The following is a 22,797-nucleotide window of genomic DNA, read 5'->3' as shown; positions in this document are numbered from 1 at the left end:
CACACACACACACACACACACACAGTGTCGCTCTCTGTCTCTGTCTGCCATGCTGTCTCCCCTCCCTCCATTTGTGCTGCCTTGTAGAGTGAAGCTACATTAACAACGTGTTAACCCTGGAGGGCTCAGCTGAGTGCTTGTTCATCATTTAGCAGTAAGGCATTCCCTGGGAAATATCCCACCCTCTTCCACCCTCTAACTTCACCACCTCAACCAAGCTTCACAATCATCATTGCTGTGTACAGTATTAAATTGTTTGGTTAAAACTTATACAGTCTGTGTGTGTGTGTGTATATGTCTGTGTGTAATATAGTCTTTTGTCTGGTGAAAAAAATTTCCCTGGAACATAACCCACCCTATTTACATGAATTCTTATGGGGAAATTGGCTTTGCTTAACATTGTTTCACTTAAAGTTGCATTTTTCAGGAACATAACTACAACATTAAGCGAGGAGTTACTGCAGGTTATGTGCACATTAATAGGTATTATGTGTATGACAGTAATATGGTATATATTATAATAAATATGAGCATTGGTTAGTCATGTTAAATTGAATTGTTCTCACTCTTGCTCACTATATCCCACAATAACCTGCACAGCACAACTCAGCATTTGGCATAAACCTGTCAAAGTCAAGAGACATTAATGCTCTGACCTGGTACAAGCTTGGGAGGTACCTTCATGGGCAGTTAGTTTGGATGGCAGTATCCACAATAGAGAAACGAAAACCATGGTACCAGAAAAATAAGGTAAAAAGCTGACTGATAAATTTTAGTTTTGGGTGATGTACAGATTGTGTTTAGCTCATAAACAGCTATGATATAAATCTAGGTAATTTGGGGGGTATACTTCGATTTTGGAGATGTACGGTGAGCTGTATGCTGAGAGAAACAGCTTCCCGGTAAGAGTGGTATGTATACCTCCTTTTTGTATTGTACGACATTGTCTTTAGACAATAAATTGGCTACGCTTGGTTATTTGGTCTCAAACATTTTTAATAGCAAACTGCAAGTGCAGTCAAAATCAATTGGCTATACTTTTAGCAATAAAGGGCATGTTTACAATCAGACCAGAATAGGATTTTCAGCCATGACTTTTACTCTGACTTACCAGAATGGCAGGAAAGGCCTCTGTTATCAGAAGAATGTGAAAGATGAGTCTGTAAAGCATTCGTCTTCTGACAGATCCGGGCTTTGCCAATCTCCCACCACCCACTTCAGTATCACCTCTGACTCCCTGTTGCCCAGTCTCAGCTGCTCAAGGGCCTGGGGCCTCAAAATTCCACTGGAAGGAAGAGAGCATTTTTCGCCAATATCTCAGTCTTCTGGAATGGAATTCACCAAGACTTTAGGGGGGTTTCTGAACAGTCACCTCTGTCTAAACTACGGCGTGTCTGTTACACTCTCATCTCCCCTGCTATTTTCAGGAACAAGGACAGCAGCAGCCAAATGAGAGATGTCAAGCAGATAAATCCAGTGCAGTTGTAGGGTGAGAAGTTGTGATGTGACTATACACGTTATTGGGTCAAAATCAATGTGAGCCATCTCCGTTTAAAGCAATCAGCCACACTACTGTTGACACCAGCTGTTTACACAGGGATTAGGGATGCTAGCACAGGTCAGGTGTGTCCCAATCATCTGATTTCTCCCCTCTCACCCACAGCATCTCCAGCACTGCCAGACACATGGTCATGGCAGGCCTGACACAATCCAAACTGGGTAGAAATGGCACCACAAAGAATCTGATCAAACAAGAGTTACTTACCATTGCTTTTAAAGAACAATCAAGTAAGGGATAGAAAACAGCAGGACTTACCTATGAGAAAAAGAGAGGAGAGAAAAATGAATCAATCACCCAAACCAGAGACTTTCAGCAGCACAAGTTCAGGAATATGACACAGCTTTTTGCCAGAATGCCAGGAGGCATGGATTGGGCCAAGCAGTAGTGACTGGCCCTCGCCATCTCTCCTCTCCATCCTGTTCCCCTCCCACAGACATTTCATCCTGTGAGGAAATGGATGTGGGGTGAACCAAAAAGGGTAGAGAAGAGGGGTAGCACCCAATATATATAATTAAATGACTGTAGCAATTATCAGAGATTCAGAGTGATACAATGTCCTTGAGAGGTAAGTAGATGGACTCAAAAAGCAGAACCTCAGCTGGCTTGAAGAAACCCTCCCCAAATTACATAAGTATTACTTATACTGAGCTATAGGTGTGCATGGATATTCACAGAACTGAACAAGAATCAATTCCTGCCCCAAAGATCTTACAATCTCATTTAATCCAAGAACAACAGGAGACAGGGATAGTGAAGGGTGAATACAATATGACCATGAGATGGTTTCAAAAGTAGGAGATCAGTCTTGAGGGAGGGTTACGTGGAGTGTCTGCGTATGTTGTTGGAAGGGAGCAATTAAAAGGATTCAAAAATGCAACTGGCTCTGGGCCAGGTGAAAAACCAGAAGAGGCCTATTTATCAGACCTCGGTTGGATGTGGCTCAAGATAGCTAAAATCTTGTGAGATAATTAATCATTATGATTGTTTATTATTTATATTGTGGTAGTTCCTAGGAGTCTCAATGAGGGACCAGAGCCACAGTGTGCTCTGCACTGTACAAACATAGAACAATTCACAAATTGCTTTCACAAGATTTCTACCATAGTGTGCTGAAATCTTGAGAGAACTTGCTGGTGAGACTCTGGCATCACTGAACCCAACTTACAATCCTAGCATTGATCTGGCTTGGAACCCAAATCACACCAAGCATGACCCAGATTTCTCATCAGTCTTAGGGTACATTTGTGTCTCTATTTATTCTCTCACAAGGTGTATCTCTGCTGCCATCTACTGGATGGAATGTCACACCTGCTACTATATGATTGTGTCTGTCTGTGTGTATGAGAGACAGCGAGAGAGAACCTGGCTGACCTCTACCTGATGGGATACCTTATTCAGAGCTATAAGTAGAACTGGGCAGGAAACAGTTTTCTCATCCCACAAGAGTTTTTGAGATTTCAACTTTTTTTTTGACAATTTCTAAAAAAAACACCCAAAATTTTGAATCAGGAGATTCATTGAGACCAACCCTTTCCCATGAACAGTTTTTAGTTTTGATGTATCAACATTTTCTGGCAAAAAATATTTCATCAGAAAATTCCCCACCAGCTCTAACGCCAAACTCTAACAAGCATGAATGTTTGACACATTACCATTACTTCATTAACAGTTTGTAAATAAGAAGTTTGTTAATAAGCAAGACAACACACAGTTACATTTCTGTAATATATGCCTGCTCCAAAGTCAGATCTCGATAACTGGGGCCTGATTCAAAGCCCAGTGAAGCAGTCACAACAGAGAACAGATCACAGTGAGAACAGAGCTACACAGGCAGATGTTTCTGGATTGTGGGAGACAGGATTATGTCGGCAAACACCAATTCACACCTGCAAACTACTGTGACTCAGCTTGCAGACACTGTGCCAGGGATGCCATATTAAGGGCCTTTTCCTGGCTACACATGCCAGTAATCCATTGTTTGGAGACTTTGCAAGGCACTGCACTGACTGCTCCTTGGCAATGGCCCCAGTAATGTGGGTGTGATGTTTAGTAGTGGGGACAAATAAAAGGATTGACTTTATACACCAAAAGAGCATTCAAGATGAAGTCCTGCTGTCCTTCTATTCACTATCTGTCATCAAAGCAATTTTGGTTTACAATGTGTCTTTCAAACAGTCAACTCCACTGAAGTCAATGGCATTACATTGGTGTAAAACTAGTGTAATGGAGTGGAGAACCAATATTGAAGAAGAAATAATGAGCATGGGTGGGGATAGTTAATTTTTTTACAAAAGAAGTTTAGGGTAAATTAAAACAATTAGTTAATGCAAAAAATTAGATGGGCAAGGGACAAAGGAAAGAAGGATAAATACAAGGATGTTTTTACTAGAGGTGAGCAAAAAGAGCACAGAAATGTTCTCAAATCTTCTTAAGAATGTAATTCACTGATTTATGTCACTGAGATCCACAACCCTTTTTACTCATAAACGTTCTGGTGAATGCCGTTTCACTCACAGAAACGCGTGCAAAATGCACTATGTCATGAATCCTAGTGCAGATTGTATCCAAGAGCACATTTGCACCAGACATGATGTCACAGCCATTTTGTTATTCTTGTTGCATGCACACTTGATTCATCAAACAATGGAAATGTTCACGGGTAATTTGCCAACAAGTTGAGGGATTCCACTTATTTAGAAAGCATAGGGGTCATCCAACCAAGGAACAGAAATAATGCCATGTATCATACCGTACCATGTATCATAGCAAGTGTGAGCCATTGAATGGCACAGATAATGAATAGTGCATACATAAAGCAACCTGTTCTCAAATAATCTAGAGGCTAAAATTCATTCACACAAACTATTCATCTAACGTCTGAGAATAATGAACAAATTAGTAAAAATCAAGACCTGCTACCAGATAATTTTCCAAATGAAAAAAGCACTAAATTCTTTTAATTGATTTGCAGAGAACAATATTTCATCTAAATACAATTCTTCAGACTTCTGTGGAGTGGAAAGACAGAGAGACGCAGGGACCAAGAACAACTAGTAGAAAAATGGAAAAAAAGACTATGAACAAAGAACACACACTCTGCTGGAAAGGTACCACTTCCAGCTCTCTCTGAGCTAAAACCTTACACCACATGTGCCTCCAGCCATTTCAATAAGGTTGCAAAGAATTTGGCCCTCATTCTGAGATTCTCAAGGACCAGAAACAGCCATATGGAAATGCAATGGGCATAACAAACAAACAAAAAGACCAAACACTGCTTCCACTACCCTTCCCTTCTTATCTCGAAAAGACACCAAGGCTCTCCCTCTGCTACACGCATCAGCTTTCCAGAAAGCTCTCTCTGTCAGTGTCTCATCAAAGCGCTTGGTCCAGCTTCTGTCTTAAGGACATTCAACAATGGGGAAACAGAACAGCGTCTTAACCAGCTCTGCAAGGGAGATTATTCCAAAGGTTAATTACTGAATGAAATGGGGCGGGGGGGGGGGGGGGGAAGAAAAGCAGGGGGTGGAGAGAGACATTCTCTCTTCTGCTAAATCTGGCTTTCCAAATCCTTAAAGTCCTTTACAATTTAGACTGAACAAGGAGGGAGCAGGAACGGGATGGGCTTGCCGCTCATTTGAACATTTGATAAAACCTCAATTACGTTCCTTCCCTAATCCTGTGTCATTAGGAGCAAAATGGTACATCAGGAGGCCATTTAGATATGAACGGCTGCAACCTCGCCATCAGCCCCGCTGACTTCTCCTTTCTTCTGTCCGTGCACTCTCTTTTTGTTGCTGGAGCCCAATTATATTTTGAGATGTAATTTTTTTGGGCTAGGCGCTCAGCCTCCAGCATCGGGGGTCCCACAATGGCCTGGTTGGAGACCCTTACCGACATTATTATTAATATTTTTGGTGGAAAGGTCATTATTACGATAATAGCTGGGAATGAATCTGTCTATTCAGAGCTTTCAAAAAGCAAAACAAAACAAAAAAGACCTTGTTTGTGTAGAGCCCCGATCCTGTTCCTGTTGAAACCAATGAGAGTTTGGCTATTGGCTTGAATAGGAGCAGGACTGGGCCCCACCAGAAATTTTTATAACAGACAGACAAATCCAAAAAACAACACAGTGAATTCAAATGCAAGGTTGACCTTCTGACTCTTGCTGTAGGTGGAAGGAGAACAGAATTAGTACTCATGACCTGTATAATCCTGAGTCCATACCAGTCTTACATCAGACCCAATCCAGGATCTATACAGAGTTCAGACATATGATTAAGCACATCACAATAGGAGTATCAGGTGCCATGGGGCTGGGCACAGTATAAAAACACAGAGCCTGGAACCCCTGTGTCCTGGTATTCTGAATTTTTAAACACCCCTTTTCAATGTATTATGTTCTTCACAAATGCAAGATGGCACAGACGGTGTAAATGGGAGGACTTTGGCTTCCTTGACCATGAGATGCTGTTCCAGGAAGAAGATCTCCTGGGAAGAGATGGGGTCCACCAAACCAAGCACGGGAAGGTCATCTTCACACACCAACTCACTAACCCAATAAGGACTTTAAACTAGGTTCAAAGGGGTCAGGTTACAAAAGCCCACAGATAAGCATAAAAAAGGCAACTTGAAACAGAGGATTAGATATTGGGGATGTGGAAATGGAAACTTACAATAGGGTCATAGGAACAATAAGAGGGAAATCTGTGGGGCAATGTCCTCAACACCTTAGCTGTCTATACACAAATGCAAGGAATATGGGGAGTAAACAGGAAGAACTGGAAGTATTAGTACATAAGCTAAAGTATGGTTTAATTGGCATAACTGCATACTGGAATATTGACACAGAGGAGTATAGCTTGTTCAGGAAGGGCAGACTGGATAAAAAGGGAGGAGGTGTTGCATTATACATAAAGAATGTATATACTTGTTCTGAGGTGCAGAAGAAGGTGGGAGGCAGACCTCTGGGTAAAGTAAAAGGGGTAAAAAATAGGGGTGACGTCATGGTAGGAGTCTATTATAGATCACCAAATCAGGAAGGGAAGGTTGATGAAACATTACTAGAACAAGTAACAGAAATATTCAAAACACAAGAGCTGGTAGTAATGGGGGATTTAACTACCCAGACATCTGTTGGAAAAGTAATACAGCAAAGCACAAATTTTCCAGTAAGTCCTTGGAATGTACTGAGGACACCTTTTTGTTTCAAAAAGTGGAGGAAGTAACTAGGAGAACAGCCATTTTAGACTTGTTTCTCACAAACAGGGAGGAAATGGTAGAGAATCTGAAGGTGGAAGGCAATTTGGGTGAAAGTGATCATGAAATGATAGATGTCATGATTCTAAGAAAAGGAAGAAGTGAGAAGAGTAGAATAAGGACAATGGACTTCAAAACAAAATACTTTAATAAACTCAGAGAACTGGTAGATTAGGTCCTATGGGAAGAAAACTAGGGAAAAAGGACTTCAGAATAGCTGGCAGTTTCTCAAGGAGACAATATTAAAGGCACAACCACAAACCATACAGGTGAGAAGGAAAGATACGAAGAAAAGTAAGAGGTCACTAAAGTTCCATCAGGAGCTTTTAAATGACCTGAGAATCAAAAAGGAATCCTACAAAAAAATAGGAACATGGGCAAATTGCTTAGGAGGAGTAAAAAAGAATAGCACAAGCACATAGGGACAAAATCAGAAATGCTACTATACAAAAATGAGTTATACCCAGCAAGGGACATGAAAGGCAATAAGAGGTTCTCTAAATATATTAGGAGCAAGAAAAAGATGAAGGAAAGTGTAGGTCCTCTGCTTAGTGAGGAAGGAGAGCTAATAACTGATGACATCAAGAGGGCTCAGGTGTTTAGTGCCTATTTTGCTTCAGGCTTCAACACAATTAACATTAACAACAAGGGGGAAGGAATGCAAGCCAAAATAAAGATCAGGTGAAGGAATATTTAGATAAATTAGGTGTATTCAATGCAGCAGGGCCTAATGAAATTCATCTTAGAGTAGTTAAGGAACTAACTGAGGCCAGGGTCCCACAGGAATGTGGAAGAACAAACACAGAATCATAGAAGATTAGGGTTGGCAGAGACCTCAGGAGGTATCTAGTCCAACCCCCTGTTCAAAGCAGGACCAACCCCAACTAAATCATCCCCGTCAGGGCTTTGTCAAGCTGGGCCTTAAAACCTCTAAGGATGGAGATTCCACTATCTCCCTCGGTAACTCATTCCAGTGCTTCAGCACCCTCTTAGTGAAATAGCTTTTCCTAATATCCAACCTAGACCTCCCCCACTGCAACTTGAGACCATTGCTCCTTGTTCTGTCATTTGCCACTACTGAGAACAGCCTAGCTCCATCCTCTTTGGAACTTCCCTTCAGGTAGTTGAAGGCTGCTATCAAATCCTCCCTCACTCTTCTTTTCTGCAGACTAAATAAAACCAGTTCCCTCAGCCTCTCCTCATAAATCATGTGCCCCAGCCCCCTAATCATTTTCATTGCCCTCCGCTGGACTCTCTCCAATTTGTCCACATCCTTTCTGTAGTGGGGGGGTGGGGGTGGGACTAAAACTGGACACAATACTCCAGATGTGGCCTCACCAGTGCCGAATAGAGGGGAATAATCACTTCCCTCGATCTGCTGGCAATGCTCCTACTAATGCAGCCCAATATGTCATTAGCCTTCTTGGCAACAAGGGCACATTGCTGACTCATATCCAGCTTCTCATCCACTGTAATCCCCAGGTCCTTTTCTGCAGAACTGCCACTTAGCCAGTTGGTCCCCTGCCTGTAGCAGTGCATGGGATTCTTCCATCCTAAGTGCAGGACTCTGCACTTGTCCTTGTTGAACCTCATCAGATTTCTTTTGGTCCAATCCTCCAATTTGTCTAGGTCACTCTGGACCCTATCCCTAGCGTATCTACCTCTCCCCCCAGCTTAGTGTCATCTGCAAACTTGCTGAGGGTGCAATCCAACCCATCAGCCGGATCATTAATGAAGATTTTGAACAAAACCGGCCCCAGGACCGACCCCTGGGGCACTCCACTTGATACCTGATGCCAACTAGACATTGAGTCGTTGATCACTACCCGTTGAGCCCGACAATCTAGCCAGCTTTCTATCCACCTTATAGTCCATTCATCCAATCCATACTTATTTAACTTGCTAGCAAGGATACTGTGGGAGACCGTATCAAAAGCTTTGTTAAAGTCAAGGTATATCATGTCCACCACTTTCCCCATATCCACAGAGCCAGTTATCTCATCATAAAAGGCAATCAGGTTGGTCAGGCATGACTTGCCCTTAGTGAATCCATGTTGACTGTTCCTGATCACCTTCCTCTCCTCCAAGTGCTTCAAAATGGATTCCTTGGGGACCTGCTCCAGGATTTTTCCAGGGACTGAGATGAGGCTGACTGGTCTGTAGTTCCCCAGATTCCCATTCTTCCCTTTTTTAAAGATGGGCACTATATTTGCCTTTTTCCAATCGCCGTGAGTACCTATCTTTAATAAGGGGGAACAAAGAGGACCTGTGGAATTATAGACCAGTCAGTGTAATTTTGGTACCTGGAAAGATATTTGAACAACTTATTAGACAATAAATCTGTAAGCACTTAGAGCATAAAAGGGTTTTAAAAAAGAACCAGCATAGATTTGTCAAGAACAAATCATGCCAAACCAACCTTCTTTCTTTTTTTCTTTCATAGAGTTACTGGCCTAGTGGATAAGGGGGAAGTAATAGACATGACATATCTTGATTTTAGTAAGGCTTTTGATACAGTTCCACATGACAGTCTCATAAGCAAACTAGGGAAATACAGTCTAGATGAAATTACTATAAGGTGGGTGCACAACTGGTTGAAAGACCATACCCAAAGAGTAGTTATCAATGGTTTACTGTCAAACTGTGAAGATGTATCTACTGGGGCCCCAGAGGGGTCAGTCTGGCCTCCAGTATTGTTCAATAATTTCATTAATGACTTGATTAATTGATTGAAGACCATGCTTATACAATTGGAAGAGGACACCAAGGTGCTTCAAGCACTTTGGATGACCGGATTAGAACTTAAAACTCCTTAACAAATTGGAGACTTCACCTGAAATCAACAAGACAAAATTCTACAAAGACAAGTGCATAGTACTACACTTAGGAAGGAAAGATCAAATGCACAACTACAAAATGGGGAATAACTGGCTAGCTGGCAGTACTGCTGAAAAAGATCTGGGGGTTATAGTGGATCACAAATTGAATATGAGTTAACAATGTGATGCAGTTGTGAAAAAGGCTAATATCATTCTGGGGCATATTAATGGGAGTGTCATATGTAAGACATGGGAGGTAACTGTCCTGCTCTACTCAGCACTGGTGAGGCCTTAGCCGGAGAACTGTATTCAGTTCTGGGTGCCACACTTGAGGAAAGATGTGGATAAACTGGAGAGAGTCCAGAGGAGAGCAACAAAAGTCATAAAAGGTTTAGAAAACCTGACCTATGTGGAAAGGTTAAAAAAACTTGGCACGTTTAGTCTTGAGAAAAGAACACCGAGGTAGGACCTGGTAACAGTTTTCAAATATGTTCAGAGCTGTTATAAAGAGGATTATGATAAATTGTTCTCCATGTTCACTGGAGGTATGACAGGTAGTACTGGGCTTAATCTGCAACAAGGGAGATTTAGGTTAGACATACCAGTTAGGAATGGTCTAGGTTTACTTGGTCTTGCATCAGAGCAGGGGGCTGGACTTGATGACCAACTATGGTCCCTTTCAGCCCTACATTCCTATGACTCTATGAATCACTCCCTGTCCTAAATTGCAGTGTGCTCTTAAACAACTGCCACAATCCACACCAGAGATGACTGCATTTCAGTGACACACAAAGTAATGCACAGATAGTTTATAAGGCTCTTTAGGATACTTCTGGATTAAAAAAAAATCAGTGCAGGATTTTGTTTTATTATAATGCATTACAGACCCAATCACCACCTTAAATCCTGTTGCTGCCTGTCACTGCAAAGTAGTGAAGCCTGCCTGACTTTCTGCATGTGCCAGCTGTAAATAAATGAAGTAAGAGTTCACTGAAAGTCCATCTGTTGGTATCTTATTTGGTGTGAATACCACACCCAGGCATCAGCTCAAGACCAACTGTCAAAGATTCCCTCTCTGTTTTCTGGTTGCCTCAAGTCATAGTTTTACGGGTATGTTTTCAAACCACTGCACAGAGAACAAGGATGTGTTCAGGTCTCCCATGGACTTTCATGGGAGGTCAAGTCACTGAAGCCATACATATAGATATAGATAAATGAAAACCTACGAAACTGGCAAATTCCAATTTTAAAAAAAAATCTCCAGGAAACATCCAGAATCTTCATGAAAACAGGTTTCTAAATAGAAAAGCAAAATTAGGCTCTGCTGCCAACATGCTGGATACCCGAGATTCCAATGGAAACACAATGGACCTAATTCAGAGATAGCCAGAAATGGACACAAACTAAAAGTATTTCAGGGAAGATTTGCCTGCTTGCATCAGGTCTGACTTTGGCCCTACATCGGTTAGTGATGTAAAGTCATTACCGCTGGGAGGCTGTTTGTGCAATGAGTTGGGAGTGTCTCCTTTCTGTTTCTGTCCACTTCACAAAAAACATCCCCCCCAAATTGGCCCTGATTTGCCTTTGCTGGCTGTCTCACCAATGGAGCCAAGGATGGAATGGGTACGGAGAGCACACTTCCCTCTCACTCTGAGGCTTGGTCTACACTTACCCCCCAAGTCGAAGTAAGGTACGCAAATTCAGCTACGTGAATAACGTAGCTGAATTCGACATACCTTACTTCGAACTTACCGCGGTTCAGACGCGGTCCACACGCGGCGGTCAGGCTCCCCGTCGACTCCGCGGTACTCCTCTCGTATAGCTGGAGTACCGCAGTCGACGGCGAGCACTTCCTGGTTCGATTTATCGCGTCCAGACCAGACGCGATAAATCGAACTCGGAACTTCGATCCCCAGCCGCCAAACTAGCGGCTGGGTGTAGACAAGCCCTTCTTAGGTGTCCCTCTAGAGTAGGGCTGAAGCCCCTGGCAGGAGGCAGTGTGAGGGAAGATTGCTACTCATGTTGTTGCTGTTCTGTGGATAAACAGTACGTCAGCCCCCGGGGATGTCACTCTGGCACCTTATACCAGCACTAAATTCAATTTTAGAGAAAAACAACATGTAAAAAGGCACATGGGACTGGAAGTGACTATCAGTTGCAGCGAACCAGATCTTTTTCCACTCCTCTTTCCAGCCAAGCTTCTCCAGCCACATGAACCATCTTCTGCTGAGAGAACAAAAAACTTCCTTTTCACAGACGGTAGGGGTGTCATTTAATCATTCTTAGTTATTTATTTTTGAAGTATTCAGACTAGCAATAGAGAGGTGAAAGGCTCCATATTGCAGCACCAATTCCCTGAGTCATCATGTCCACCTCTGCAAACTGAATCATATTTACATTAGGGCTGTCGAAGGAGAGCGCCTATATCTTGCGAGATGCTCTCCAGCCCCACCCACAGACATTCACTCCTTTAGAAAAACATCACTTTCTAATAATATAGTTGGCTGCATTATCTTATTTGACACTAAAAACTTGAGACGATTGATGGTAGTTTAAATTCCGAATAGACTAGAATTATAAAACGGATTTATAATCCCTTGCATTAGCGCCCTGGGGAAATGGCTGAAGTCTTTATCACATTCAGAGGACAGCATGACTGATGCCAAAATCCTGCCTCTACACTAGCCCACCCTTCATCTCCCACTCCCCCCTCGCTGTGTTTCTGGGCAGGTATCAGGCAGCCTGGACTGGAGTCCACCTACAAGCATGGCTCTGAGGCACTGGCGCTTGCTCAGTGGGTGCCATGGTTATTGTTTCCTGAGTCTGTTGAATAAAAATTGGAAATAGTGCAAAGCAATTAGATCAATGTGACCTGATCAAAAGATAAAAAGAAATGGAAGGAGGCAGAGATGGGGGAAGGAAGGAAGGAAAGAGAGAGAGAAAACACCTTCCTTTGTCTTTGATACTCACTGATGTTGCACTGAGAAGCAGCACAGTATCTGCTTCTTGGGCAGCTCATACCATAGAGACAGGGTGGCCAGGTGCCTGGCTTTCAACTGAAAAGTTCGGTTGAAAAGGGGACCTGACAGTGTCCAGTCAGATCTACTGACTGGACACCCAAAGTCCAATTACTGAGGGCGTGGGAGGCGTCGGGTCATCACGCGCACCAGCTCTTACCTTCATCGGGCAGCTGCAGCCCTCAGCCCCGGCTCTGGCTCTGCAGGTGAGTCCCTCCTGACTCAGGCAGGGTGGGGGTGTGTGAGGGAAAAACAGCAAGCGATGAGGTGCTGGAGGGAAGAGGAGTGGATGGGGACAGGAGAGGTTCCCTGCTGGAGTGTCCGGTTTGTAAATATTACCAAGTTGTCAATCCTACATAGAGGGGTGAGTGACAGATCAGAAAGACAGGACAGACATAGGGGTATATAAGAGATTGGGAAGAGAGAGCTCAGAGCTTGTCCCAGGACACTGAAATAGTGGAGTCACACCTGGCACATGACCAAAGCACCGGGGCTGTGAAGCAGCAGCAATAAAGGGAGGCCAACACCGCTTAAAGCAATATGTAGGTACCTAAATAAGTATCTTGGCGGTCAGAAGGGGTTGATTATTTTTTACGAGGGTACTCAGACCTTCTGAACATCAGGGTGCTTATTTCAGGGCCTAAATATGGAATTCAGAGCCTAACTTTATTCTCCAATGTTTGAAAATGCTGGTTGAAGTAGAGGGTTCCCGGCCAATGGGAGCTGTGGAACCAGTGCTCAGGGTGGGGTGGGGGCAGCGCACGGAGCCCCTGTGGCCATTCCTCCACCTAGGAGCAGCAAGGACACGTCGCTGCTTCTGGAGAACCAGGTAGGGACCCTGCCGGCCCTGCACCAACAGGACTTTTAATGAATATCAGAAAATATGCTGGTTTCTAGAGCATTCTGGTTGGTAAAGTGCCAGATAATACAGCTTTTACTGTAGTTCGGTCTCACTGCACATCTCCCTTGTGAGATGGTCTCTTATCAGACATAAGCACTTGTTGCCATACAGGGGACTGTATGCTGCAGGTCACTTAGCCATTACTCTCAGCCACAGCTCTGGGTTTTATGCTTGGGCACTCCCCTGTACACAGCCCCATCACCAACTTCTTCAATTCCTTCAGTCTGCATGGCAAACTCCCCACCTCCTTAGCCAGATGAGCAATCCTTCGGTAGGAACACAAGGCAGAGAGTGGGAAAATGCCAAGGAGTTGAGAGATGACCAAGTGTGTAACCTATTTCCATCACTCTCCCACTCCCCTACCTCTCAGCTCCCACAAGGAATATCCCTGCCCTACCAGCCAGTTTTTCAGCCCTCCACTACTCAGGCATCAGCCCTGTTTCCATCATCCCACATCCTGCAGATAAAGACAGAGTCTCATGCAAAAGAGGGGGAGGGTCTCTCTCCCTTTTCTTAGGCATTGTGAGGCTCAGCTCCAGGGACCAAGTATCAGATGGAACTGACATGGTAAGTGCTAATCTCCTACTTTGAGCTGGGCTGCCAGGGAAGGAGGTGAGCGATTCAGGCAGAAATCTGCAGAGCCCAAAACAGCCCCATTTGAGTCTCTCCAGCTGTAACTCGGTGTCACGGGTTTCATTTGGCAAACAAAGAGTTAAGCAGCCTCTTAGACGTATGAAGTGCAGTTTCAGGATGCTGCAACACCACAACACAGTGTTCGCTTGGCCTGGAGTGTTGTGAGCAGAAGCTTAGATTTGCACTACCATGGATTATAAATACAGCAATGTCCCTTATAGAAAAGAGGCAGGAGAGGGCTCTAATGAATACAGAAGGGATTGATTATTTATTAAAGCTGCTGGACACAGACACTGACTCTCCAGCTCCCAGACTCGCTAACACAACCTGTGCTGCCTAGCGTCACCGCACTGGTCTCCAACTCCTGGCCGGGACCAAGACATCATGGCAAGAACTGTTGACTATATTATGGGTTGAACCTGAGAAGTTCCAGGTTCACACGGCCCTAAAGCCCTTAGAAAAAAATTTCAGAGTGTTCCTACCACCTATAAGTCAATGGGTAGACACAACAGGCAGAGAAAAACAAAATAAAATCCCAAACTGTAGTTCACTTCAAGTACCTTTCCTAAGGATAAGCTTGATTAACACCAAGAAGATTCAAAATAACACCAGGGGCCTTACTAGCTTTCAGCAAGCTGGGAGGTAGGAGGATACATTTGTCCACCCAGTATGAGACTATTGTCTCAGTGTTTTCTTGTGCTTCCCTATCTGTCTGTCTGTCCCCTCCTGGTGACTTACACTTAGATTGTACTGTCTTTGGGGCAGGGGCCATCTTTCTGTTCTGTGTTTGTACAGCGCCTAGCACCTGGTCCATGACTGAGGTTCCTAAGCGCTACAGCAATAATGCTACTCCTACTGCTAAGTAGCTCCCACTTCAGCAGCTTCCCCTTTGCTTTTGTAACCTGACTCCAGATCACTGATTTACCAGCCAGGGAATCTGGGTTCTACTTGTAACCCCTAACACACTGAGATGTAAGGCGCATTATGATACCTCATCACATCATCCCATTCCACAGTTGTCACACTACTGTGCACCCCCAATTCCTTATGCAACCACCCTAGCCTCTAGACACACACTTCTGATTTAGTCTCTTTTGATAAATGACTCCTATTAAACTGGATTCCTCTGTCACTGTAAGAGACATGAAATTAAAAACTGTCTGTCTTTAATCATGCCAGGCTTCATCTCTGTCTCCTAGGCTCCATTTATCAATAATTAATATATCAGAAAGACTGAAACCCATTTCAATTTCAAAGACCCAAATGTTACATATAAAATGTAAAAGGAACCACCATCACTCCCATGAACAGACCGACAAATTCACTCATGCACGCACGGGAAAAAGAGAACAGCAGCAACCACCAAGCTGCAGGAGGGGCTTGGACGTGACAATGCAAAAGCAGCTCTCCTTGTGGTCTCATTACTGGGAATCTTTGCTCCCAGAGGTTCGCGCAAAGAGAGGGGACCACAACATCTCCCTGCTAAAGACCCTTAAGCCTTAGCCAATGGACTTTTTCCCTTTCCCTCCCTCCCTCCCCCCCCTCCCCCCCGACTTCACTGGCTCCATAGTCTCTGCCAAACCAGCACCTTGGGCCATCTAGTCTCATATCTCGTTTCCAGAAGTGGACAGTACAATTAAAAAACTCTGCCCTGCATGCCCTAATAATGCATCTATCTTAATGAGGGTGGGAGTTACAGGGCAGATGTGTGAAGTGTATGGGAAAGGGCCTGACACTGCATATACGCAAGCTAGCTCCAGTTGTTTGGTTCCTGAGTAAGCTGTGATGGAAGTCAGAATGCCTCTTATGCCAATCAGACAATCTTTCCCATTTGTTCTAGCTGCACAGCACCACTCTGTTCCCAACATCTCAGCCAGTTCCATTTCCTCTGCATGTAAAGCACAATGAGACACACCAGAAAAGATGGACAAAGCTGTCCAAGTCCACTGGCCCATTAAAGGAGCAGAACAGTGTGCCTGGATTCTGTGGTGAGTTTGCGTGGCACTCAGGGAAGCAGAGACCTGGTGGGCTTGAGGGTTACCTTCTCATTTTTCAGAAAGAGAAAAGTTAGCAGGCCCCATGCTATCAGCCAAATTCTGAGGTCCTTACTCAGTCATTACTCAAGCAAATGGAGTAAAAATCCCATAAACTGTTCCTTTAGGTGGAAAAAAACAGGTTAGTGGCCAATGCTCAAACTCCAGCAATAGAGATACAGCGCTATACCAGAAGCATGGGCCAGATTCTCAGCTGGCGTTAATCAGAATAACTCCATTGAAGTCACTGGAATTAAAACCCATTTATACCAGTTGAGGATCTGACCTGAGAGTCTTCTAACTCTTAGGTCTTATAACTAACCGACTTACACCAGTGCTAAGGACCCAACACAATAACCTCCCTGCCACCACCTCATAATTACCATGGAACAATGCAGAAAAGCACAAGTTCATCCCTGCGGCTACACTATAGCGACAATCAGGACATTACCCTCTCATTACTGTAGAACAATACTATGTAGTGAAGAACAGTTAGCAGCTTTCTGTTACACAGTAACACTATCACTCATTACCCAGTAATTACTATGGAACTATGCAGGGACACAAAGGGACCTCCCCATGGTTACAGTTTAGCAATATCATTCAATAGCCTTTAATTACTACAGAACTATACAGTAACACATGATGACCTGCCTGCTGGTATAATGTAGCCCTATCACTCATCGCTCATTCCTTGGTAGTTACTAAGGGAACCCCGCAGTAACCTCACCGCAACGGTGATGCATTGTAGCTATTTGGATTTAATCACAGCATATTGTGCGTTTTCAGATTGTGAAATGGAAGAAGGAGAAGAAAAAAATAAGCACAATAAAAATAAATAAAAAAACACCTCGGTGCGGAAAGATTACAAAGAAGCATTTTCAGATCTACTGTTATCTTTCCAATAAGTTCCCCATTCCCTGCTACTGAATTGTGGCAACATTGTGGTAATGCTGTCACTGAAACTTAGAAATGAGGGTGATAATTGCACCGTTGCCCTGCAGAGCCTGTGGTACTTGTAATTATATCCCGTTACCAAGGAACACAGCAATTTCAAACCTATTACCCACAGGTATCGTTTATTTCAGAGTTAAATTTATTACTTCAATGCCAGTCTCATTCACAGCTCTCCTTTTTGAATTCTAAGTTTCCATGAGTGAGAAGCATTGCAAATAGAGTGCATGCGAGAAACAGGGGTGGAGTGGACAAGAGAGAGAGGGGAGCAGGGAGGTCAGGGGGCCATTTTTGTCTTCTGTCCTGGGCCCTATGTACAACTTCAACTCTGGGGTGCAGGAGAGAATGCCCCTCGTGCAGGAGAAGCATACGCCTAAAGTAAGTGCTGCCCTGATCATAACTCCAAGTGTAGGGGCTTGCCCAGGGTAATGTTGGGAGCAGAGGAATGCAAATTAGGGGCACAAAGATGCATGCACATAATGCTCTGTAGTACAGAGGCTTCTATGCTACAGACCAGCCCCTAGGCAACCTGGGCGAGGCTGCTGTAAGAGGGAGCTGCTCCCAGGGCTGCTTTTACTTATGCTGGGGGTCATGTTGGCTCTCAGTGCATGGGGAATCTGGGCAGTGCAAAGCCAGCTTTGCCTCCCTTTCCCCTCCAGGCTCTGCAATTTACCACCAAGGTTGTATATCATAAAACATGCTTACTACAGAATGTATAGAGATGACAGTCTGCGTATATTAGGGTTACCATCCGTCCGTATTTCCCCGGACATGTCTGGCTTTTGCGTCTCTAAATAGCCATCCGGGAGAAATTGGTAACAAGGTAAAAATGTCCGGGGGGGTTTTCTCCCTCGCCTCCCTCCCTCCCTTCCATGCAGAGTTTGGCTGCTGATTGGGCAGCTTGGCCGATTGACCCACTCTCATTGGCCTCCAGCAGCCAGAGCCCTCCCCTGCTCCCCCCTCCCTCTGTCTGCAGCCCTGTGTAACACACAAACCGACCCACCGGGCAGCGTGTTTTGCAAACACGTGGAGCCAGAATGGTAAGGGGAGTCCGGGGGGGGGGAGTCAGGGAGCGGGAGAGTGTTGGATGGGTCCCCGGGAGCGGGGGAGTGTTGGATGGGTCCCCGGCCTCCACCTGCCACCCCCCTCCTCGCGTCCTCCCGCCTGCCTCTCCCTTGTCTGCTGCCCCTGGGTCCTAGTGTCCCCCATCTACTAATGGGAAGACAGGCTGCCCTTACCCTGCCCTTCCACCCTAGCCCTGAGCCTCTCCAACGCCCCAAACCCCTCAGCCCCAACCCTCATCCCCCCACACCCTAATCCTCTGCTCCATCCCTGAGCCCCCTCCTGCATCATGAACCCCTCATCCTCAGACCCACAGCCCTCACCCCTGCATCCCCTCCTATCCCCAAATTCCCTCCCAAACCCCCTCTCACCTTCCCACACACCCCCTCCTGCCCTCAAACTCCCTCCCAAAGCCTGCACCCCCTCCCTTTGCACCACCTCCCACCCCCAAACTCCATCCCAGAGCCTGCACCCCTCACCCCCTCCTGCACACCCACCCCCTGCCCCAGCCCGGAGCCTGCACCCAGCACCCAAACTCTATCCCAGAACCTGCATCCTGCACCCCAATCCCCAGCCCAGGACCTGCACCCCAGACCTCCTCCCCCCAACCAACCCCCCTCCCAGAGCCTTAGGCAGGTGGGGGGGGGGTTCTGGGCACCACCAAAATTTTTACAACCCTGCCACCCATGCGAGTGGATAAGGGTCGGGGCAGTCAGGGGACAAGAAGCAGGGGGGGTTGGGGTTCTGAGGGTGTCAGTCAGGGGTTGGGAAGTGGGAGGGGGTGGATGGGGGCGGGGTAAGGGCGGGGCTTCCCCCCCCCAGTGTCCTCTTTTTTGATTGTGGAAATATGGTAACCCTAGCGTATATACTGTATATATGGAATAGACGTGAAAATCTTACTGTAGTCACCACTCTCAGGGATTAGTGTGAACCAGAACATAATATCTGAAACTCTGTAATCCCACAAACAGTGTGTAAATTCAGATCTGGAGCCACAGCTCATGAGTGGATCCTCTCTCTATAATGGCTGCAAAGTAGGACCCAGAATCTGAACAACCCCCCCATTATCAGAAAGTTCAGAAGCAGATACAATTTTAATTTTGTGATTTGCATATATCTGTGTTTTCTTTTGGTTTCCACACACAAATCCCCTGAATGGGATTCCCCAGTGTGGGGGAGTCCCCAACAGAGACAGAGCCCACTCCTATCCCCCGTGCCCCTCCCCCGCCTCCAATCCAAGAGCTGTATTGGGGTGGGAAGGCATGTGTTTTCAGTGGGGAGAGACAGGCAGAGGGAGTAGAGAGAACCTTAGGTTCTGCTGTTGGAAAACATTTCCAGCTGCACAAGTTAGGGCATTCCCCAGAATTCTCTAACTTGTGCCTAGGAACAGGGCTGGCACAGAGGACACTGGTCTACAATTTTTGAGAAGTCGTCTGCTTCAGAGATAAAATGTGCTATTTATTATGTATTTTGATGTGCTGAATTCAAATATGACAATTAAAACAACTGATTGGCTACTGTTTCTAAGATATTTAAGTTTTTACATTTTATGTCTATGTATATTGTGTAGATAGTAGAGTTTTAATCATAAATTGTAAACCTAGGTCTTTTCATGTGTTTATGGTTGCTTTACATGATAATATTTCACCTGTCCTGTTTATGTAACACTTTAAAAATCAGCAAAAGGGTTATATAAATAAAATTTATTATGAAACAAAAGGCAAAAAACTATTATGTACATAGTTTAGTCCTATTCAGTGTCTACTCGGCGCTTCTTGGCTTGTCTCTTGTATTCATTAAATGGAGCATCTCTTGTCACTGTCCAGCAATAGTCTGCAAGCATTGATGGGCTCCATTTGCCCTGATAGCGTTTCTCCATTGTTGCAATGTCCTGGTGAAATCGCTCGCTGTGCTCGTCGCTCACTGCTCCGCAGTTCGGTGGAAAAAAATCTAGATGAGAGTGCAAAAAATGTATCTTTAGTGACATGTTGCAACCAAGGCTTTTGAATGCCTTGAGGAGGTTTTCCACCAACAACCTGTAGTTGTCTGCCTTGTTGTTTCGAAGAAAATTTATTGCCACTAACTGGAAGGCTTTCCATGCCGTCTTTTCCTTGCCACGCAGTGCATGGTCAAATGCATCATCTCGAAGAAGTTCACGAATCTGAGGACCAACAAAGACACCTTCCTTTATCTTAGCTTCACTTAACCTTGGAAATTTTCCACGGAGGTACTTGAAAGCTGCTTGTGTTTTGTCAATGGCCTTGACAAAGTTCTTCATCAGACCCAGCTTGATGTGTAAGGGTGGTAATAAAATCTTCCTTGATTCAACAAGTGGTGGATGCTGAACACTTTTCCTCCCAGGCTCCAATGACTGTCGGAGTGGCCAATCTTTCTTGATGTAGTGGGAATCTCTTGCCCGACTATCCCATTCGCAGAGAAAACAGCAGTACTTTGTGTATCCAGTCTGCAGACCAAGCAAGAGAGCAACAACCTTCAAATCGCCACAAGCTGCCACTGATGCTGGTCATAGTTTATGCACCTCAAAAGTTGTTTCATGTTGTCATAGGTTTCCTTCATATGGACTGCATGACCAACTGGAATTGATGGCAAAACATTGCCATTATGCAGTAAAACAGCTTTAAGACTCGTCTTCGATGAATCAATGAACAGTCTCCACTCATCTGGATCGTGAACGATGTTGAGGGCTGCCATCACACCATCGATGTTGTTGCAGGCTACAAGATCACCTTCCATGAAGAATAGGACAAGATCCTTTTGACGGTCACGGAACATGGAAACCCTAACATCACCTGCCAGGAGATTCCACTGCTGTAATCTGGAGCCCAACAGCTCTGCCTTACTCTTGGGTAGTTCCAAATCCCTGACAAGGTCATTCAGTTCACCTTGTGTTATGAGGTGTGGTTCAGAGGAGGAGGATGGGAGAAAATGTGGGTCCTGTGACATTGGTGGTTCAGGACCAGAAGTTTCATCCTCTTCCTCTTCCTTGTCTGACTCAAGTGAGAATGATTCTGGTGCATCAGGAACCGGCAGTCCTTCTCCATGGGGTACTGGGCGTATAGCTGATGGAATGTTTGGATAATGCACAGTCCACTTTTTCTTCTTTGACACACCTTTCCCAACTGGAGGCACCATGCAGAAGTAACAGTTGCTGGCATGATCTGTTGGCTCTCTCCAAATCATTGGCACTGCAAAAGGCATAGATTTCCTTTTCCTCTTCAACCACTGGCGAAGATTTGTTGCACAAGTGTTGCAGCATATGTGTGGGGCCCACCTCTTGTCCTGATCTCCAATTTTGCAGCCAAAATAAAGGTGAGAGGCTTTCTTAACCATAGTGGTTATACTGCGCTTTTGTGATGCAAAAGTCACTTCACCACAAACATAGCAGAAGTTATCTGCACTGTTCACACAAGTACGAGGCATCTCTGCTCACTTTGGCTAAACAGAAATGTGTCCCTTTGCAAAATCAAACACTGACAAATAAGAGAACACGACACTGTATGATTTCTAGAGCTGATATAGGGCAATTTGTTCAGCAGAGTGATGTAAGCTTCGTTATGATTGCATCATCCATGACTTCTAGGAATAACATGATGCAATTCATATCATGTATGACGCAATACCAGCTTCAGATTGCATCATTCATTGTTTTGCCTAAAAAGCAAGTACTGTCCAAACCCAGTCATAGATTTATTCATAGATCCAGTCAAAGATGTATTTTAGTCATTTCTGGTTTAAATTGAGATCCCTTCCCTTTATAACTCACTCATCCTCCGCCATTCCCAAGTCAAGGGTCGTATATACTGACCCAATAGCATATCTTGAAAACTAGAGCCAATCAACAATTTTAAGCATCATTTTCGTTCTCAGTGACCCAGAATTAGTAAAGTTGGACTACATTTCAGAAGCATTTTGGCTGTAGAGCAGTGGGATCAGGAAACAATACATGATGCTTGACAGTCCTCTAGTCCCCCTTGCTCTATTGCATGCAATCTGGCCTGCAGTGGGGTATCAGCAGCAACTGCTATAATAAGGATGAATAAGAATTTATCTTCTGTTTTCACTCACTCATAACTTTGTGAAACTTTCAGCTCTAAGTTGAAATTTTCCAGGCTTGGCCTGTGTCCAAAGATGAATATTTTTGGAAAGTATGAACAAAAATAGTTCTACCATTTTTGATCATCGAGGAAAGAAAGTCACATATACTTATTCCATTATAAATGAGTTCTGACAAGTTTTGAACAGCTCTGCAGCTGAAATTGCTGGGGGCGGGGGTGAGAGGGCTGGAAGTTGAAATCTGAAAATGGACCTCAATGAGGACAAGAGGTTTTGAGTGAGTGGAGCAAGAACTGTCTCTTACTATGTGTAAAATGCCTAGCACAATGGGGCCCTGATCTTAGTTGAATCCACGAGGTATAAAAGTCAGCTGGGTTTTCATTTGGCCATGTTATGACCCTTTGACTAGTGCATGCTGCAGTTGGCATACAGAATATTTTGCAAAGCTTTTTCACTAAAAATCTATGGCTAGTGAAAACTGTACCAA

This window comes from Terrapene carolina, unplaced genomic scaffold (assembly GCF_002925995.2).
Source record: "Terrapene carolina triunguis isolate 2854851 unplaced genomic scaffold, T_m_triunguis-2.0 Scaffold242, whole genome shotgun sequence".
Classification (NCBI taxonomy): domain Eukaryota; kingdom Metazoa; phylum Chordata; order Testudines; family Emydidae; genus Terrapene; species Terrapene triunguis.
This window is presented reverse-complemented; position numbering follows the sequence as displayed.